At 46.6% G+C, this 14,246-nt stretch overlaps 1 protein-coding gene across 1 annotated transcript in view; it reads right to left on the bottom strand.

Moving 5' to 3' along the window:
* Nucleotides 1-2,093, bottom strand: part of VWA8 (von Willebrand factor A domain containing 8) — a 486,197-nt gene extending 484,104 nt beyond the window's left edge. The window contains exon 1 of the mRNA XM_040341313.1: nucleotides 1,940-2,093. The gene's annotated coding sequence lies outside the window, so the exon portion shown is untranslated. The remainder of the gene's footprint in view (nucleotides 1-1,939) is intronic.
* Between the last annotated feature and the right edge of the window lie 12,153 nt (nucleotides 2,094-14,246).

The following is a 14,246-nucleotide window of genomic DNA, read 5'->3' as shown; positions in this document are numbered from 1 at the left end:
ATTGTTTAACACACCATTATTTCTCAACTGTTTAATGGTTGTCCTGATTTATTGAGCGCTGTACTTCTTTGTTTAAATTGTTTTATTTACTTTGGTTTATTGAGTAATAGTACTGGCAGCTTTTTCTACATTCACATAGGTTTTTGTTCATTTATTTGTTAGCGCAGTGTTTTTTTCCTTCCTCTTGTAGGAAAGAAAATCTTTTTCACTATAATAAAGGCTTACCTGTAGGTAAAAAATATATCTCGGCTGAAGGCCCGGCAGACGCCGGACCTTGCTGGAAAGAAGTCTCCTGGGCGCATGCACGGGAGTGACGACATCACGGCTCTAGCCACTCACAGCGCTGAAGCCGCGATACCCAGAAGACACGCCAAGGCAACAGGTCAGCTACCTCGGCGTGGACCAGGTAAGTTACTGATGCCTTGTTCTAAGGTAAGCATTTCATAATGAGCTAGTATGCGGTACATACTAGCTCATTATGCCTCTTGCCTTACAGGTGACAAAAAAAATCTGGACTATACAACCACTTCAACTCCTTCAGCGCGACCTAGTGGTTAACCCCTTCACTGCCAGTGTCATTTTCACAGTAATCAGTGTATTTTTATAGCACTGCTCGCTGTAAAAATGACAATGGTCCCAAAAATGTGTTAAAAGTGTCTGATGTGTCCGCCATAAAGTCACAGTCATGATAAAAATCGCTGCCATTACTAGTAAAAAAATAAAAATGCCATAAATCGACCCCTATTTTGTAGATGCTATAATCAATAAACGCTTATTGCGATTTTTTTTTTACCAAAAAAATGTAGAAGAATACGTATCGGCCTAAACTGTGGGAAAAATGTTTTTATCGTTTTTTTGGGGATATTTATTATAGCAAAAAGTAAAAAATATTGTTTTTTTTTCAAAATTGTCGCTCTATTTTTGTTTATAGCGCAAAAAAATTAAAACCGCAGAGGTGATCAAATATCATCAAAAGAAAGCTCTATTTGTGGGAAAAAGGGACATCAATTTTGTTTGAGAGCCACGTCGCACAATCGCGCAATTGTCAGTTAAAGCGACGCAATGCCGAATCGCAAAAATTCCTCTGGTCTTTAGTCAGCCAAATGGTCAGGGGGGTGAAGTGGTTAATGTGGTACTAAACCTGACTAATAAAAGCCAATCCAGAGACCAAAAACCTGCCACCTGGAAGAAGATGACATTGGCCAGAGAGGGATTAACCACTGCATTGCTGGAATGATGATGTATTTCTAGGAGTTTAATTCCACTTTAAATTCTTAAAGCTGAACTTCCAACAGGTAGCCTTGGTTTGCACCAGTGAAATTTTTCATGACAAGTCGCACGCTATTGCCGGCAATGGAACCGTTCAAATCGTTGGGACTCAAGTTACAGCGACTTTGAAAAAGGTTCCTGCACTACTCTTTTACAATTTCATTGCAACTTGCATTGATTTCTATTAAATAAAGTTGAAAGCCACAGTGAAATTGGCGGTCCTGTGCATTGTGCCTTTGAAATCACGCTGATGGAGTGCGATTTCAAAGCCACACTGATGTGAACCAAGGCTTATGGGTGCTGTTTTACTGGCTAAAGGATTCCTATGCCTGTCCTGAGGTTTGTGTGGCCCATGTACAGGTTAGCGACCTATTCAGTACATCTGATTGGCTGCCAGTGCTGCCCCTCCATCTCCTAGTCTGAGTGCTACTGTTATAGGGGGCTGTGAGAGGTCCATGCGTTTTACAGTTATTTTTAATGACTATACAGCTGTGTTATTGTCTGCCTGCCTGCAGTTCAGCTTTAATAACTATGTAAGCAGAAGGTCACAATGTCACCTATGTGTAGCAGAATAGGAGCAGTTCTGAGGTGTGAGCTCTCTGTGCCCGGTCAGCCCACGTGTATCACCAATACAGAGTCTATGATAACATTGCCCTCCCAAGATTCTCACTTTGTCACTTCCCGACTCCTCTGCGACCCCAGACCTTCTGTCACCGGCTCATGCGCTACGGGGGAAGAAATAATGAAAAGCACAAAGTCCGCCCGGAAACTCTTCCCCCTCTCCTGACTTGTAGCAATGTCAGCGTACACAGCCGGTGACAGCGGAGTCTGCGCAGTCACAGGGACGTCATGTGACCCGACAAACGGCTTGTCATAGGAACACGTGACCGCCTCAACACAGCTAGAGCGGAGGGCTTAAATGTATCCGAGGCAGTGTGTGCTGGGTGGCATGGGCAATGTGTGTACAGGGGGGCTATGATGGTTAGGGACACGGTCTGTACAGGGGGGCTGTGATGGCATGGGCACTGTGTGTACAACAAGGGAGGGCTTTGACGGCATGGGCACTGTGTGTACAAGGGAGGGCTGTGACGGCATGGGCACTGTGTGTACAAGGGAGGGCTGTGATGGCATGGGCACTGTGTGTACAAGGGGGGCCTGTGACAGTGTAGCATGGAGATCTGTATCGCATGTGCCGATTTCAGGCAATTGAATTCTTTGCCCCACAAACTGAATACTGACCCCCCATTCCACACACCCTCATGAAATACAGAAAAAACACCAAAAAATCCGCGCTCATGGATATCCACAATAACGAATCACCCAAAATAGTATAAAAAATAAAGAAAAATAGTTAATGTAAAAAATGTTGAGAAAACAATCCTTTTTAATTTGAGATCAACTTCAATATAACAGTGGACAGTCTAGATACGATGATATAGCAGACTCAACAAGCTTATATACACCAAGTATGGTGTTCACCAGCAGCCACCAACAGTTTCATGGGATCAGAGCTCACGGTTTCAGTTATCATGCCATCCGCAGATGGAACACACAGTACCTTAAGGGGAAGATGGAAAACGAGGCAATGATGAGGGGATGGATGTCACCATGAAATACAGACTGAACCCCCCCCCCCCACCCCAGACCGATCCATGTGAAATAAATTAATCTGACACGGCACAGTGTTCGTCAGCAGTAGCTCTGCGCTCGACTTCAATTGCACAGGGATCGGTCTGAGGTGGGGGGGTCAGTCTGTATTTCACGAGGGGGTGTGGAATGGGGGGTCAGTATTCAGTTTGTGGGACAAAGAATTCAATTGCCTGAAATTGGCACATGCGCAGTTGATGATACCGATCTTCATGGGATGCAGATCTCCATGCTACAACGGCATTGGGCACTGTGTGTACAAGGGAGGGCTGTGACGGCATGGGCATTGTCTGTACAGGGGATGGCTCTAAAGGCATGGGCACTGTCTGTACAGGGTAGGGCTCTGATGACATGAGTACGGTCTGTACAGGGGAGGGCTGTGATGACATGGGCACTGTCTGTACAGGGAAGGGCTCTGATGACATGGGCACTGTCTGTACAGGGAAGGGCTCTGATGACATGGGCACTGTCTGTACAGGGGAGGGCTCTGATGACATGGGCACTGTCTGTACAGGGGAGGGCTCTGATGACATGGGCACTGTCTGTACAGGGGAGGGCTCTGATGACATGGGCACTGTCTGTACCGGGAAGGGCTCTGATGACATGGGCACTGTCTGTACAGGGGAGGGCTCTGATGACATGGGCACTGTCTGTACAGGGGAGGGCACTGATGACATGGGCACTGTCTGTACCGGTAACATGGGCACTCTCTGTACCAGGGAGGGCTCTGATGACTTGGACACCCAAACTGCCCTCCCGTTAGGGGCGTTGCAGGGTGTGAAGGGCCAAGCATGGACTTTTCCTGTGCCATACACATTTAAAAAATAGGCTGTTGAGGGTTAAAAAGAAAGACCTGGGTAGAGAAATGGGCACCATTTGCAAGTCAAAGAGGATACGAGGCAACACATTCATCTTTAAGACTGACCTGGCCCAACCATGAAAAGGTGGTAGGGTCCCAGTTTTTCAAATCTGCTTGAATAATGGAAAGCAGAGGGGCATAGTTACAGGTGTACAATTGGGATCAATGAGCCGGAAGGTGGATTCCCAGATGCTTCAAGGAGGTATTGCACCAAGTAAAGGAGAACGAAGCTTACAGCTGTGTACATAGTCCCGAAGGCACAATTACCGGCAAGATCTCGTATTTATTATAATTAATCTTAAAGTTTGAGGGCAATTGTAAATCCCGCAGTTTGGCCATGATAGTGGGTAGGGAAATCAACAAGTCAGACACATAAAATAAGACATCATCCACATAAGCAGATAGTTTATGCTCCCTTGGGCCCACCATAAAGCCCTTTATAGCAGAGTTCAGACGCATTTTGTTAAGCAATGATTCAAGGGTAAGGTCACTTTACAGATGGGAAATGAGTCAGAAAGGACACAGTTCACCTTTACCCTCGCCTCTGGGGAGCTATATAGTGAGGTTATCCAGGAAAGAATATTGGGCTCCAGTCCCAACCTGGCCAAGGCCGTCAGGAGGTAAACCTAGTCCACCCTGTCGAACGATTGGAATTATCCCTAGCTTCCCTCCCAGTGATAAATCCTGTTTGGTCAGGGTGGACTATCGTTGAAATGATAGGTTTAGGCCGGTTAGCCAGAATCCGTGCAAGGATTTTGATATCGGTGTTGAGGGAGATCTGCCAATAATTATCAGGAATAGTATGGTCTTTCCCTTCTTTAGGGATGGCTGAAATGTGGGCCAGCAGTGCCTTTTTGGGCATAGCAGTGGCGGAGGCTAAAGCGTTAAAATAGGCACAGATCGAGCTGGAAAGGAGAGAGTGGCATTGCTAATAGGCATTCACAAAGCTGTCAGAATCCGGGCTCTTACCCTTCAGAAGAGCCTTAATAACCGCCGCAACCTCTGGGAAATTGGAACCTCCAGTTGACTACCAACTGGGGTGGTGAGCCTTGGGAACTGGGCCACCTCCAAATATTGCAGAACGTGTTCAGCTTTCTGGGCCTCCGTAGATCCCGATAGAGTATCCGGGAGGTGGTAAAGTTAAGAATAATAGTCTCAAAGGGTTTGGCTATCTTTGAGGAGTGTATTCCTGGGAAACCAGCTGTCGTGTGTAACTTATGTACATGACCGGACTCTTGTTGCCATCTAAGAGCCTTAGTAAGCAGTATTCCATACTTATTCCTGAATTTGTAAAATCTATGGGAGATGTGCTGTAGTCGAGCTCGAATCCGAGTGTCAAGTAGATCCGCCAGCTCCTGACGGAGGGATTGTAGTTCCGCCGTCAGCTTAAGGGTAGTGCAACGCTTATGTTTATGCTCTGCCAAACTAATTTTCCTAAGGAGGGTTTGCAAGTCCCCTTCACGTGCCTTCTTACACCTAGAATCTTGGGAGATGAGCTCCCCTCGAACCACTGCTTTGTGTGCTTCTCCCACCTCACCTGTCGATTTCTCTGTAAAGTATAGGGAAATTGTGTCTGAGACTCTCTGTGAAGCCACTGCATCATCCAGGATATTTTCGTTCAGGCGTCAGGTCCAAGACCACGCATCACAGGACCAGGGCCGGCGCTAGCGCAAGGCAACATTGGCACTTGCCTTACAGCGTCAGCCAGGGGACAGGGCGGAAAATCATTTGCCCGATCGAGACCTTAGACCAGCAATCCAGCAGGGCCGTTTCTACTAAGACTGAGTGCGCCGCGCGGGGTGCAGTTCACCTAGGCGCCAAAGACTTGGAGGCGCTCAAGCGCCAGAGTGCTCCACTCCCTCCTCCTCTGCTTGTCTGAGGCCGCGCTCAGACAAGCAAATTTACCACTGGCTCCATCTTGTGGTAAAATCTGATATTGCAGACAAACAACCTAATAGCCTGCTGGAAGCAGAACAAGCATGATGGGGTGCACTGCTGTACAGTGCCATGCGATTTGGCATTTTATCCTAGTATGTTGCTGCACAGCTCTGGGCTGCATTTCAGTGTGAATGGGACATACAGGAAACAACTATTTTCTGTATATCCTTGTGGTGATAGGCATTTTACAATGAAGTAAAATGCATGTCCCTGCATGATGTGTAAATTAGCTCCTACGGACTGAAGACCGTGTGAAATTTAGCACAAGGAACATAATGAGGTCTAAAGACTAAAGAAGACTTTTGTCATTAAAGGTGTTGTAAAGGTACAATTTGTTTCCCTAAATAGCTTCCTTTACCTCAGTGCAGACCTCCTTTACTTACCTCATCCTTCCATTTTGCTTGATGCCTGGTGTGGAGTGTCATGCTCGCCCCCTCCGTTGGACTACAGGAGAGTCAGGACACCCACAAACACACAGCTCCTTTCTCTATCTGCAACGTAGAGATTGTCCTGACTCTCCTGTAGTCCAAGGGAGGGGGCGAGCGTGACACTCCACACCAGGGAGAAAGCCTTGCATTACTGTGTGGAGTTACAGACAGAAGAACAGGAAGTGAGTGTAACGGAATGACCCGTGACACCCAAAGACTTTGTGAGGATGGAGGATACTCCTGTGTCAGTATCACTGATAACTCTTGGGTCTGAGTCCACTCTGTGCCCTCTGGGCATGGAGTGGCAAGGGAATCATAATTCATGTATTACATGAGATAGGACCTCAATAATAGTTCATATTGCAGGATCTTGAGAAATTGCAAGATGTTGGCCCAACCAGTCAATAGTGACTAATTTCTAGTGACATGCTAATTGCATCAGGGCCTGGGAGACAGTCCATTGTCCTTGTGTAAAGGTGTTGTAACGGACAGGTGTTAATCCCAGGTCTGCTCCCAGACCTATAATTATGCATGCTAAAAACTGTTTATGTGTGGAATGTACTTGCGGAGACGGAGTGGGTGAAGGTGTTTTGTTGTTGATTAAGGAATGTTAAGTAATTACCCTTAGTGTGTGATTAGGGGGGTGGAGATCTCATTGTCCCTTTGAATACTGTCACATGCTTGTACTGTATAAAAAGCTGAGAAGAAACCATTAAAGTTGTCATTACATTTGGAACAAGCACAGAGCTGTGTCTCGTCTTGATTCTGGGCAAATGAAATGGGAACGGGTCCTGTCGGTTGGAGTGTCGATAAGCTGTCGTGACTGGGATGGAAGGTCGTAAACGGTGGTGACCATTACAGTGAGGATTTCTCAGAAGAAATAAGGACATTTAAAAAGGATGAGGTAAGTGAAGGAGGACTGCACTAAGGTAAAGGAAGCTATTTAGGGGGGGAAATTGTACCTTTACAACCCCTTTTTGTTCACCTTTTGCAAAAATAAATAAAGGCCCCTACATTTGCAGAAAACAAAATGTGTTTTTGTTTGCATATGAGCCTGCAAAGCATTGCATCCATGATCAGTGGATATAGTACGGTATGGACATTCAGTTACAGAGCTGGAGGAAGTATCAATTGACTAAAGGTGCGGTAATCACTGTATTGATCACTATACATCTCTGTGCCATGGCAACAGACAGGATCTGTAGTTTACACATTCAGGGGCTTTCCCCACACAGCCATGCTCAATTTAACAAGTGATATCAGCTGGCATAGAGAGGAACCCCCAGACTTTGTAATGAAAAGGGGGGGGGGCAGCTTGGCAACCTAAATTTGGGTGTAACATGGTATAAAAAGTGGACTTAGACTCTAAAACAACGAGTGCATGTCATGAAAACAGCAGTACTGCTAAGAAATGTAACATTGGTTTTGTCTTTTTAAAACAATGAGACATCACCATCACTGTGTTGCAAACATATGTGCTCATTTATTAATGCAATGTCATATAAGCCAGCATTTTGGGGGCCGCAAGCGGGACAACATAGTGACTTGTCGCTATGTCACTATGTTGCCTGGAGGAAAAGACCCTGAAATGTTTGTTTATTTGACTAATGCAAAATTGCACTAATAAATAAGTATATATGTTTGCAGTGCTGGTGACATCTTTTACTGAGATCTACGTGGCGCCATCCACTGCAGTCACTACGGTTACCAAGATCGAACACCAAAATGAGCGTGGTCCTTATTCTTTGATTTCATTTGTTTTGTCTTCTCATTAACATTAGATAAAAATACTCGGAACCATGAGGTTAAAAGCTAAACAACAACATTTTCACAACGCGATGTATAACCGAATGCTTTTGATACAGCCTGTTGATTGACCAGACATTATACTAAAAGAAAACAAAAAATCCTAAGGAAACTGTGTTTTCTATCATTTGAAAAGAAACATTGGAACAAATCAAGCAACTAACATGCATAGATGATCTCCACAGAGGAGTGGTTGAAAACAAGTGCTTCAGAAGATGGAAAATCAATGAGACATGTGCATGATTATTTTTCTGTAATCCCAAATTCAAAGCTCATTAGTGCTGGAAATTGTATGCATAATTCATAAGTAAGAATCTGAAAATATACTTAAATTGACGGAAAAAAGCTTTGATTTTTTTTGCCATAGCCATTGAAGATTTCCACATTTTCTGTGTTGTAGATTATACATAAGTAATTTGTGTCTCTCCAGCTGCTGTGGGATCTGAAGCTTTACTGACAGTATTTCTGTATATTGTCACAAACTTGTCAGCTCTGTAGCCTAGACACTTAATTGCAATTTTTGACCACACCAGAGCACTGTTGTTGTGCTATCCTCTCAGTAAAAACTATTTGTAGCTGTTTATATTGAATAAAATAATGTATATAAATGTAGATTGCATGTGGTTAAAGGAGAAGTACCGCCAAAGCTTGTCCGGCTGTACTTTTGTGGATCACAGGAGTAAGGTTCATTGTGCACTCCTGTGACCCATTTTCAACAGACTTTGGGTTGAAGTCCGCAGTCTGCAGAGGTCACAGAGCTGGTCCAGGCTCAGTTAAGATTACTTTCATGTGGTCGGTGTCCGCCCACATGCCTGGATCGGCACCCGGCTCAGCCTCTCAGCAAGCCACTGACAGCCTGAGCCCACTGCTCCCGTCCCCTCCACAGCTGAGCACTTCAGTGAGGGAGTGACTGACAGTGTACAGCTCTCTGCTCAGGGAGCTTTGAGACCCGAGCAATCGGTGGTGTTTGATCACTCGGTTCTCAGTGCTGGAGCTGGCTGGGGACAGATGCAGCATCGGGCCGATGCTACATCCAACTAGGAAAGTATGAATATTCAAAAATAAATTCCCATTTTTCACCTTTAAATCTGAACTCCAGAGAGATATAACAACTTATATACTAATGCCGCGTACACACAATCGGACATTCTGACAACAAAACCGTGGATTTTTTTTCTGACGGATGTTGGCTCAAACTTGTCTTGCATACACGCGGCCAGACAAATGTTGTCGGAAATTCCGAACGTCAAGAACGCGGTCACGTACATGACGTACAGCTAGCCGAGAAAAATTAAGTTCAATAGGTAGTGCAGATTTTCTGCTTGATTCCGAGCATGCGTGGAATTTTGTGCGTTGGAATTGTGTACACACGATCGGAATTTCCGACAACAAAACTGTTGTCGAAAAATTTGAGAACCAGCTCTCAAATTTTTGTTGTCGGAAATTCCAACAGCAAATGTCCGGTGGATCATACACCTCAGAATTTCCAAAAACAACTTCCCATCGAACATTTGTTGTCGGAAATTCCAATCGTGTGTACGTGGCAATACAGTATATGTTTTATTTAAAAACTGCATTTAATGTATTTTAAAATGCAGTTATTATAATTTCTCTTGATATCAGTGTTCTGTTTTTTTCTGTACAGCAGAATGGAAATGAAATGCACAGTACTAACGGTCAATTAGGATGTGCTAAAATACCATGAACAGAGAACACAACGATGATGACTTTTCAGTGTGGTTTTTATCCTATTAGTTGTCACAGGAAGAAAGAATTCCCCTCTACTTTGTTCTAGTTACAACTTAAAGTGGATATAAAGGTAATTTTTCCATAAAATAAAAAAAGATGTTATACTTACCTGTTCTGTGCAACGGTTTTGCACAGAGTGGTCTCTTAATTCCTCTTCTGGGGTCCACCGCCGGTGCTCTCTGCTTCTCCTCTTCTGCGAGTGCCCCTATAGCAACAAAATGCTAATGGGGCACTCATGCGGGCACGGCTCGGCCCTGTCCCTCGCTTCCTCCTCACAGGATTTGATTGACAGCAGTGTGAGACAATGGTTTCCACTGCTGCCTGTAAGATGAAGAAGTGGGAAGGGTGCCACTGCAGTGGGGCTCAGAGCCGGAACTAGAGAAGACTAAGGTAAGTGTTTAGGGAGGTAGGGGACAATACAACTGCTAGAACATTTTTTACCTTAACGCAGGGAATGCATTAAAGGATCACTAAAGGATTTTTTTTTTTTTTGCTGAAATAACTGTTTACAGGGTATAGAGACATAATAGTTAACTGATTCCTTTTAAAAACGATTAAAAATAGATAAAAATCAATCATAGAATCTGCCTCCTAGATGCAAAAATGAAACTGAAACTAGTTTAGTCTTTGCATGTTTTTTTTGCCTCTGTGGTGGACAGTGGCATAGAGAGTCATGGCTAGGAAAACGAAACTAAACTCTCCCATTACTTTTTTCATAAGGAGCCAGACAACCAGGAAGTGTCCAGAACAGAGTAGTATTACAGCAACATCAGAGCAAAAACGAGCAATGAGGACATGAAACCAGGACTGCAGTAAGGTAAAGGAAACTATTTAGTACTCTCCTGAGGTGCAACGCCAGCGTCGCTCCTTCACAGAGGTACGGAGAAGTCTGCGAGACCAAGGCCTTAAATTCAGCCTGCTGTACCCCAGCAAACTGCGGGTGATAGATGGGGATCGCACGCGCTTTTTCACAGACCCGGACGCGGCTATGTCGTGGCTTGAGGCCCGCGGATGACATGTACCTCGTGGCAAGTATGGCGGCTAGTTTCTGCTTTTTCCCTGGGTCACCCCTTCCCCCATCCACTGTGGTGGGGACTTATCCTTGGTTTGTGGTAACAGAATATGGCCTCTGAGATCTCGATGATGGTCGGTTCTCCCCTTCCTCACCCTGATGCACTGCTCTGTGGTTCTCCCTCTTTCCGCTGTGCCACCACCATCCGTTCTCTGCTGACTGATGCTGCTCTTGGTCCCTGATCCTGCTGCTGCGGGGAGAGAACTGTTTCTGTGTCCCCCAATAGTTTTCACTCTACACTGTGGACTGAGATCTGGTTCCCCATACCCCTCTTGTTATATAAGCACATACATCTTATTTGCTTCCCCCCTTTTTTTTTTCTTTTTTTTTGTTTTTCAATTTATTCACCTTTTTTCCTTCTGATGTGCTGATTTTGCTCGCGCACCGTGGCATTTCACTCCGAGTGTCGTTACCCCCCGAGCCTTGGCCCCTATACCCTGCCCAGATGGGGAATCTGCCCATACTACCATATAGAGTTGGTAGCTCAGCGCGCCGACATGGAGGCGCACCGCTCAGAAGTTCAAGAACTACGACGCGCGGAGGCCGTCAAACCCCCCCCCCCCTGCACTTGTGTTCTATGCGGATTCTTATTTTTCTTGTTCTGAATTCTATTTTTGCCCTACTTTTTGTTTTTGGTTTTTTTTTTTTTTTTTTGTTCTCGAGTGCCCTGTCCTACTTGGGCACTGTATCTATGAACATTGACCGAAGGCCTTAGCCGTGAGAGGGCAGCCTCGCGGATGCCGTGTAGGGCCCGAGTTTGAGGGCTCATTTACACCCTAGGTTTTTGACTGTTCTAGTTTGGGGGAAAACTATTCCCACCCCTCAGGCAGTTGCTGGAGGGATGGGACATAGTCGGATAGGCACCCGGTGCCTGGGAAGTTTGTTGTTGTTTTTTGTGTTAAATGTGTATGTTATGCTCAATGTCTTGTGCTCTGTAAAGATGGTGCCCTGCACAGGTTTTATTGACATGATTTGTGATGTACTCGAGGTCTTGCTGTTCCTGAGGTGTCTCGGGGTGCTCCTATGTTTATATCCTGTCCTCCCCCCACCCCCTCGGCCAGATGGCTGACCGCCCGTCTGACTCATTTTCTATCCTGTCTTGGAATGTCAGGGGTCTGAACTCCAAGTTCAAAAGAGCCACCCTTTTTCAGTACTTGAAGTCCCGCCCAGCACAACTAATCTTACTCCAGGAGACTCACCTCATGGGCAGCAAGATCCTGACCCTTAAAAAACCCTGGGTCCAGCGAGCGATACATGCTACATATTCCACCTATGCCAGGGGGGTGACAATCCTTATCCATAAGAATTTTCCCTGTGTAATTGAAGAAGTCCGCACGGACCCCTTGGGTAAATATGTGGTACTTGTCTTTACATTGTGGTCACAGAGGTACATTGTTGTCAATTTATATATTCCCCCTCCCTTCTCTTCAGAACTATTATATGATGTGTTGAATAAGATTGCGCCATTCTGTCCGGGGAAGATTATGGTGATGGGGGATTTTAATGCCATCTTGTCCCAAGAACTAGACAGACCTACCCCGCCGAAATCCCGGTCCTCCGACCTACTGGCTTGGGCTCAGGCGGTGGGTTTGGAGGAGGTCTGGAGGTGGAAGCACCCGGATGTACGTGCATATTCCTGCTACTCTGCGTCCTACAAGACCGCGTCCCGGATAGATTTGGCCTTCTCCAATCCCGCACTGTTAGCGGATGTGTTGGAGGCGGACTATCTTCCTAGCGGTCTGTCGGATCATAGCCCGCTGAGGGTGGTGCTCCGCTCTCCGGCCTCGCGGTGTGCCGCTCTTTGGAGACTAGGCGTGCAGTGGGTGAATCATCCAGACGTGGCCGCTACTGTACCCCCCCTACTGACTGAATTCTGGGAGAGAAATGCTGATACGGCCCCCCCGGCCGTAGTCTGGGATACCTTTAAGGCATTTACAAGGGGGCAATACATCTCCTCTATAGCCAGTGTCAAAAAACAGCTTTCGTCACAGCTGAGCGAGTTAGAACAAATGGTTACAGACCGCACTGCAACATACAATGCTGACCCCTCGTCGGATCACTTTGAGCTGATGATGGCGGCCCAGCGTGACTTACACCTCCACGTGGCCGAGGCCACTCGTCTGGAAATGCACAAGGGCAGGCAGAGGGTCTTTGAACAGGGTGACAGAAATGGACGATTTCTGGCCATGTTAGCTCAACATGATCAGCCTCTCACGACTATATCTCTCCTCCAGACCCCAGGGGGGGGAACTGTGTCCTCCCCTCAAGACATACTGCAGACCTTTAGGGACTTTTATGGAACCCTCTACTCCTCTGGGCTGCCGGCGGATTTCCGGCCCGAGACGCTAAATGACCTACTAGATCCTTTGGCGCTGGGCTGGCTCTCCGACCAGGAGAGGGAGGCCCTGACACAACCATTTACAGCTCTCGAGGTCCAAAGTGCCATCCAGTCCTTCCCGCTGGGCAAGGCGCCCGGACCGGATGGGCTCCCCCTAGACTTCTATAGGGCCCATGCCAGCCTACTGGCGCCCCTGTTGGCTCAGCTCTACACCACGTGTTTGGCTGACGGCAATCTCCCAGTCTCTATGTACCATGCCCACCTGACACTGATATATAAGCCCCCCAAAGACCCCACTTCCTGTGGCTCCTATCGCCCTATTGCACTACTGAACACTGACTTTAAAGTACTCACCAAGTTGTTAGCCCTGCGGTTATACCCCATGTTGCCCACGGTAATAGACTCTGACCAGACGGGGTTCATGCCCAGAAGGTCTACGGACGTTAATCTCCGGAGGCTTTTCACTAACATTCATACCCGACACATTAATACCGGAACGAGGACTGTGGCCTCGCTAGATGTAGAAAAGGCCTTTGACACGGTCGAGTGGCCTTTCCTATGGGAGACTCTGCGCCGGATGGGATTTCCATTACTCTTTATAACTTGGTTACAGGTAATCTACAGGGCCCCTACTTCGTCGGTACGCCTGGGTGGTGGAGTTTCCGCCCCCTTTCAGCTTTCCCGTGGCACTAGGCAGGGCTGCCCTCTTTCCCCGGCTTTATTCGCCCTTGCCATCGAACCAGTAGCAGAGGCATTACGCACATCCTGTCACATTAGGGGACTTAGGGTGGGTCTGCTGGAGGAGAGGGTGGCCTTATACGCTGACGACATGCTGCTTTTCCTAAATGACGCTGGCCCCTCCCTGCAGGGTGCTCTATCTGTACTGAACACGTTCGCCCTGGTCACAGGACTCAGAGTGAACTGGTCCAAATCCCTCCTTTTCCCAATAGACCAGGCTGCCAGATCTACCTCCCCTCAGGACAACTCCCTATGCTGGGTAGACACGTTTAAATACTTGGGAGTACAGGTTTCTACCTCGGCCTCTGATTTTATCCCCCTTAATCTCTCCCCTGTTTTGGTAGACGCCCAGTCCAAATTTAAGGCATGGGGTCACCTTCCTCTATCGGTATGGGGAAGGGT

This window comes from Rana temporaria, chromosome 2 (assembly GCF_905171775.1).
Source record: "Rana temporaria chromosome 2, aRanTem1.1, whole genome shotgun sequence".
Taxonomy (NCBI): domain Eukaryota; kingdom Metazoa; phylum Chordata; class Amphibia; order Anura; family Ranidae; genus Rana; species Rana temporaria.
The sequence above is the reverse complement of the archived record's forward strand: the minus strand, read 5'-3'. Positions and strand labels throughout refer to the sequence as shown.